Source organism: Chionomys nivalis, chromosome 3, assembly GCF_950005125.1.
Source record: "Chionomys nivalis chromosome 3, mChiNiv1.1, whole genome shotgun sequence".
NCBI classification, from domain to species: Eukaryota; Metazoa; Chordata; class Mammalia; order Rodentia; family Cricetidae; genus Chionomys; species Chionomys nivalis.
The window spans coordinates 93,312,300-93,319,897 of record NC_080088.1 but is presented as its reverse complement, the minus strand read 5'-3'; positions in this window follow the sequence as shown (position 1 = coordinate 93,319,897).

The window sequence follows — 7,598 nt, the reverse complement described above, 5'->3', positions numbered from 1 at the left end:
GATTAACGAGGCACATAGCAGAGCGCCCTGCGGCCACAGAACCAGCACTTTTAAGATGTAACGCCGCGAAGTTACTGGAGCCATAATTTAGTGCAAGTAGAAGTAATTCAAGCCAGCATGGGCAGCCTAAGCCCAGTGCCTGGGAGAAATCACTGCATACACGCGCACACACACGCATGCATACACGCACACACACACATGCATGCATACACGCACACACATGCATACACACGTGCACGGATGGTCCTTGTCAGTGTGGTTGATGCCCATCTAATCACTTATTCATAATGTGTGTGCCTGTACATTACTCTATGCACATATTAGATATGGATGTGCGCATATGTATTTCTCTACACTTATAATATGCGTGTCATGAACAAATATGCTTTTCTGTCCATCCAGACTCCCATCCATCCACCCACCACCCATGCATACAACTGTGCCCTGAAAAACTGTCATGAGCACTTCCCTGCAGAGTGGAAGGTACCCGCTGAACCGTTGAGGGCCATCCTTCTGTAGAAAAGGTCACATTAGAGAAGCAAAGGGCAGAGTAACTTGATGAGGTTGGACGCTTCCCTTTGCGGCTGAGGCAGGGGGTTGCCTCATCACGAACCTTAGGATGGGTCACCACGCATTTTTCTGTTTGGTGGTGAGGATGGGACCCAGGGCCTGAGTCATGTCAAACACATGCTTTACTGCCGAGCAATGGTCCAGCCTGGCCTATTTTCTTTTTTAATGCATAAGGGTGTTTTGCCTACATGTATGTCTGTGCACCTCATGTGTGCCTGGTGCCTGCAGAGGCCGGAAGGGGGTTGGAACTTCTGGAACTGGAGTTACAGATGGTTGTGGGCTGCCATACGGGCACTGGCCCTTATCTGAAGCTCTCTTTCTGTGGCCATTGTGTGATCTGCCTTCTCTCTTTTAGTTCAGTTTGTTGGGAGGCTCAGCCCTGCCCCCATGACTCCCATGAGTTTTTCTGAATTGTATATATGTTCTTCAGAGAATTATGTGTAAGAATAAATTGTATCTAGTGAGGAAGAGTGGTGATGACTGTAATCACATCATGAAGACGCTGGGGCAGGAGGATTGTGAGACTGAGGGTGAGCCCAGGCTACATAGTGAGACCCTATCTCAACATACAAAAAAAAAAAAAACCCACACATTATGTATAAACCTATCTGTAACTGCATATACATGTCTATATATACATACAAACATTACATGCTCCAATAACCCCCGTGAATGTATGTTATGTATACCACTCAAGTAAAGCATATACATATATATACACACATATGCACATATGCTGTGCCAATAACTCTATGTAACTACATGGCTTATGTACAGACCTAGGTGCATATACCCCGTGTTTTCAATCCCGTGTGTGTGTCACTAAGATCTGGGTCACAGGGGAGTATCATTCTGTAGACTGCCTTTATTTGCCGTGAAGAGCATGTGAGGAGATGTGCTGGGCTGCTGTAGGCCCAGGGGACAACTCCACACATTCACATATATACACACAGGTGCACATGTGAACACACAGATGACAACATGCAAGTGTACTGTCCCGTATACAAACATGTACATGTATGTACTCAGGAGGGCTCACACACGCACACACACACACATCACATACACACACACAAACAGCAAAGGAAACGAAATGACGTCAGAGTGATGGGGTCAAAAATGATTCAGAGGCTGGGGCTCAATGGGTAAAGTGTTTGCCACCTAAGTGTGGGAACCTGAGTTTGATCCCCAGAATCTGTATAAACAACCTGAGTGTTGCGTCTTGTGCTTGTAATCCTAGAGCAGAAAGGATGATGCCTGGGGCTTGCAGGCCATCCAGTCTAGCAACATGTTCAGTGCAAACTCTGCCTCAAAACCAAGGTGGAGAGCGATTGAAGACAATACCTGAGGCCAACTTCCAGCCCTCACAACGTGTGCACACACATGCACACACACACACGCGCATATGCACGCACGCACGCACACATTTTTTTCCATTGCCCTGGACAAGCACTCGAGAAGATCTTGAAATCTGTTCCTGTTCTTGTTCCGTGCCAAGGCTGTGATTGTTACAATGCATACAGCTGTGTGACTTTTGTGGCCACCAGGAAGGGGCAGCCAGGCCACAGGAGCCTCTGGGTCTCTGGTCCAGTTCATAAAGGGTTAAGAGGCCCCACCAATGCAAATTAGGCTTAATTAATCCTTTTCATCAGCGGCAAATATACCTTGTGAACCCTATTAAGAACATGAATATGCAAATTCAGACCTTTCAGATTTTCATTTTCAAGGACTTGGGGGGTTGGGGTTTGATTAGTGAATTCCGTTAACAGCTTGTAAACCTTGTGTAAAATTTAATTTTCTATTTTAAGTATAATACAAAAAAGAAAGGGAAAAGGTTGGGTGGCGGCTGGCGGCTAGGCTAATTGTGGGATGATACTGGAGGCTGGAGCCACGTGCTGATTCTGGGATGTTCTTGACACCCCTCCTGCCTGCCGTTAGCCCATTTTCCAGGTGTGGAGACTGAGGCCACGAAGGAAGGTTGATGCTGAGCCAGCATGGAATAGAGGCTCCTGATGTCTGGGCTAGGGCATGCCCGGCCGGAAGACCCCACTGGGTCAGAAGGGCCACAGACACTGACAGTGCCCTCCCTCCAAGGCCCCAAGTGCTTGCATAGGCTAGTTATCTTCCTTCCTGCAACTCCTGGGGAGCCAGGTCCCACAACCCCTGGGGAGCCAGGTCCTATAACCCCAGGGGAGCCAGGTCCCGCAACCCCTGGGGAGCCAGGCCTATTCTGCCACTGTGCTTAGCTGATCTGTGCTGCTAGTTTTATATCAACTTGTCACAAACTAGAGTCACCCAGGAAAAGGGAGCCTCGATTGAGAAAAAGCCTCCGTGAAATTGGCCAGTGGGAGATGATGGGGCATTTTTCTTGATTAATGATTGATGTGGGAGGACCCAGCCTATGTCACCCATCCCTGCCTGGGCTGGTAGTCCCGGTTTCTATAAGAAAGCAGGTTGAGCAAGCCACAAGGAACAACAAGCCAGGAAGTAGCACCCCTCTGCATCAGTTCCTGCCTCTAGGTTGCTGCCCTGACTTCCCAGATGATGTACAAGCCGTAAGCTGAAAGAAACCCTTTCCTGTCCACGCCGCTTCTGGTCACAGTATTTATCACAGCAACAGAACCAACACGAAGACACCATACTTCACTCTTAGTCAGGAAGAACGGACGCTTGCGTGAATGCGGTCTGCCCGGTGGCTGTCCATAGCCTGACAGGCCAGGACTACTGCCGTGGATCCATAAAGGACAGCTGGCTGTTCCTGGCCACTGAGCCCCGAGAGGGATAGTCCAACCTGAGGAGGGCAGGAAAAGATGCCTGAGTTTCCAAGACTCAGTACCAACAGAGAGGGACCCATGTCTTGTCGTGGTTATTTTAAGATGATCGCAGGCTGAAGTGGGATGTATTTCAATGACTTCTTTATTGTTTTGCCTCTGTTTTTTTTTTTTTAATTTGGGGTGTGTGTGTTTGTGGGTGCACTCACCCATGTGTGTGCATGGAGGCCAGAGGTCAACGTCCTCCTTAATTTTTGGAACAATCTCTTGATCTGCTTGATTCAGCTAGGCTGGGTAGCCAGTGAGGCTGGGGTAAGCATCTTCCCCCTTCCACCCGCCAATGCTGGGATTACTGACAGGCAAGCCATCCCCTTAGTTTCCATGGGAGCTGGGGATCCAAACTCCAGTCTCCCTACTTACACAGCGAGCACTTACCCACTAAGCTATCTCCCCAGTTCTGTTCCTCATTTGTTCTGAGACAAGGTCTTGTTATGTAGTCCAGTCTATCCTGGAACTATGTAGCCCAAGCTGGCCCCGAATTTACCATCCTCCTGTCCCAGCTTCTTAAGTGCCGAGGTTATAGGTGTGTGCTCACACCTGGCTCTAATTTTCATGTCACCCCTCGGCAGGGACCGCACTGACCTCTGTATTCCAATCTTCGGGTATATGCTACTGACTGATGTAAACACTTCCACCTGGCTCTGTAAGTGTGGTCCAGGCTGGCCTCCTTCTCATGAGCCCACAGCCTCATCCTCTTCCAGCAGGCTTACCACCTCTTACTTCATTTTGTACAGCTGAGTGCATACGATGCGTCTCTGTGTACATGTGCGTGTGCGTGCGTGCGGACATGTGTGCTCCACACCATGCATGCGGAGGCCAAGAGGGCAGTCCTGGGCGTTGGTCCTGTCTTGTTTGAGGCAGTCTCCCTTGGCTGCTGCATAAGCCAGAACAGCTGGCTAGTTTTGCAAGCTTCTAAGGCAATGGTTCTTGACTTGTGGGTCACAACCCCAGGGTGTCCAATGACCTTTTCACAGGGATCACCTGACCATCAAAAATCACAGATAAATATTACAATTCATAACAGTAGCAAAATTACAATTACAAAACAGCAAAGAAAATAATGTTATGGTTGGGGTCTCCACAACACAAGGGTTGCAGCAGTAGGAAGGCTGAGAACCACTGTTTTAGGGGGTTCTCCCATCCCCATTTCTCATCTCTGAAGGACAGTGGGATTACAGATGTGTGGTATTGCATCTGGGTTCATGTGGATTCTGAGGATTCAAACTCGCGACCTCACACTTGTGCAACGAGTGCTGCCCCCGAACCATCGCCCTGAACATTGCATCAGCTCCACTCTATGTCCTCAGTGCGGCCACTGAACATGCCAGATTTTATTGTTATATATGTGTCTGTGTGTGGGTATGTGCATGTGTGGGCAGTACCCCCGGAGGCCAGGAGAGGGCATCAGATTCCCTGGAACTGGGTTACAGATGGTCCTGAACCACAGAACTTGGGTTCTGAGAACCAAATCTGGGTCCTCTGAAGAAAGTTCTGTGTCCCTAACCATTGAGCCATCTCTCCAGCCTCCTATTGAACATTTCAAATGACGAATGTCATCAACGTGACATTTCCTGGAGACGGCACTGTTCCATAGGTGAGAAGAGACTGATTAAAATATCTCCCTACATATATATGCATATTATAAGTGACGCACTGAGCAGAGAGCAAGGTGCCGATAAATGTCACAAGGGAAAGCGAAGCAGCCTGGGTGGGAAGTGGGGCCCACCTGTGATCTTGGTTTTAATAACACATCCATCTTCTCAAGGTCAAGGCTTGTAGACACAGCTCCTTGGGTCCTCAAGGGGTCACCCCTCTGTCTGTTCTGATCGTCTCTCTTTGTATGCCTGTGCATGCCCATGAGTGCATGGAGAGGCTAGGAGCCGTTCCCCTTACTTAGTCATCTCTGAGACAGGTCTCTCACTGAACCTGGGGCCCACTGGTTAGGTGAGGCAGGCTGGCCAGAGAACCCCCGGGATCCTCCTGTCTCCCTCTTCAGATATGCACCACCATGCCTTGTTTTTATGTTTGCTTTGTTTTGTTTATGTGAGGACACACATAAAATGTCCTTGTACTTGGTGGCAGTCACCTTACCAAGCCTTCTTGCCAGCCAGGTTGGACTGTTCCTGCAGCCTCTGCCTCCAGCCATCCCCTCATTCTGGGACTGCCTCTGGTGAAGGTGCTCTGTGGTACAGCACACAGCAGCCAATACGCAGGCAGATTTCAGGCAAGATACTCTCTAAGCAGGAACCAGTGGCTCAGCAAGGAAAGGTGCCTGCTGCCAAGCCTGATGGCCTGAGTTCAAATCCCCAGGACCCACATGGAGGAACGATAGAACCACCTCTGGCAAACTGTCCTCTGATCATCATATCTGCTCTGTAGCATGTGTGTTACACACACACACACACACACATGCACGCACACACACATACATACACACACATACACATATACACGCACGCACACGCACACAGGAAAGATAATAGTGTCCTAAATGACTCCAAAACACGGCAGCTGGGAGCTGCTGGTGGCTTCACCTTCACTCAGGACCTAGTGTTCCTGTGAGCCTCAGTTCTCAAGCCTTCAAGAACTTTCCATGTTGGTGTCTTTCAGATCCAGCCATGAAACTCAGTGGCTACAGATGCGTGGATGGCTGTTGAGAAAAACTAGAACTGTACAACAAATCAGTTATTGAAAACTCCTGTACAGAATCCGACGAAACAAACCTGGGCGCCTTCACCCATCCACACGGGAGGTGTGCAGGTACGCCCGCTGGGCTGCGAGCCAAGGGGAGGGCTTTCCTTCCTCCAGTCTCCTCTCTTTGGAGGCTTACTGGTTTTGCTTTAATTGTGGAGCTAAGCAGAAAGCTGGCATAAATACAAGCCTGGCTGGGGCTCCCAGGTTCCCGGGTGTTGCTCTGTCCAACACCCTCCTTGTGAGCGAGCGAGGCACACTCTCCCGTGGGCTGCAAGCAGTACCGAGGTTGCCAGCATATACTCTAGAGTATACATGCACACGTACAGTTACGCTTCGCATGCTTTCATATGCGACCGCATGCCACGTACGCACATGGGGTGGACACTTTGCCCGCGCAATGGCGCACTGTGTCAATGTTTGCATTCTCAATTGCAAACTCCTGGGCCTGAGTCTCTCTTCCCAGCCTGTCTGAGGATGAAGATAGCCAGGACTTGGCCAGGGACATTAGGGACACGGATGTAGGAGGGGGACTATCTATGTCTGACTCTGAAGCCTGGCAGCTGGGAGAGCTGGGTTTGAGTCCACAGGTGACTGGACAGAACCCCTTCTTCCTAAACCTGACCCTGCAGCCTGATGCTGCCCAGCTTGAAGGGTGTGATGAGATGGGGACCCACTTGTCATGGGGGAGGGCTGAGAGTTGGGAAGTTCAGCCAGGTGCAGCCTGTACCCATGGCCTGGGGTCTCAAAGTAGGTTGATTCCGATGCCGCCCTGGTACCTCTGTTCCTACTTCTCAACAGCCCTGGTGGCTGATTAGTCCCTGGGGTGGGCCGCAAACTGGAGAGAAACTCACAACCTGTACTTCCCAGAGGGCCTTGCACCAGGCCCAAGGACAAGGCAATAAAGAGCTCAGCCATAGGTCAGCACTGGCTGCCCCTGCTGAGAGCCATAGGGGGCATAGGGATGGTGGGGGTCCTCTGGTAGGAGAGCTGGAGGCTGGGACACAGCAAATCCTGTTACCTCCCGGCTGTGACGCCTGCCACAGTGGCACTAATCCCTTAAAGTGAGCCATTAGCAGCTTGAGACCTATTTATCAGTGGGTGCCCACTGAGGAGCTGGTGAAAGCCAGCGGCAGCCAGAAGTCGAGTTTTCCCTGGCCCAGGGCTCCCAGGCCAAGCCTGGGTACTCCCAGTGGTCTGTCTCAGTTACGTCCTCTTGCAGGCATGTGAAGAGGGTCTGACACACTCGGGTGGCAGGTCACCAATGCATGAAGATCACATGATCAGGTGCCTTGACTCTCAGGCTAGCCCAGACACACTCCCAACTCAGACCCTCTCCTCTCCACCCCTGCCCATCAGGACACTTGCTGTGGTAAAAAGCCTAGAGGCCTGGGTAGGGGTCCTTGCAGGGGGATCTGGCAAAGGGAGATTAGTCTCTGGACTTAGAGGCCTCAGGCAGGGGAGAGGCAGGTGGAGTAACCAAGGCAGGGAGGAGACACCCAGGCT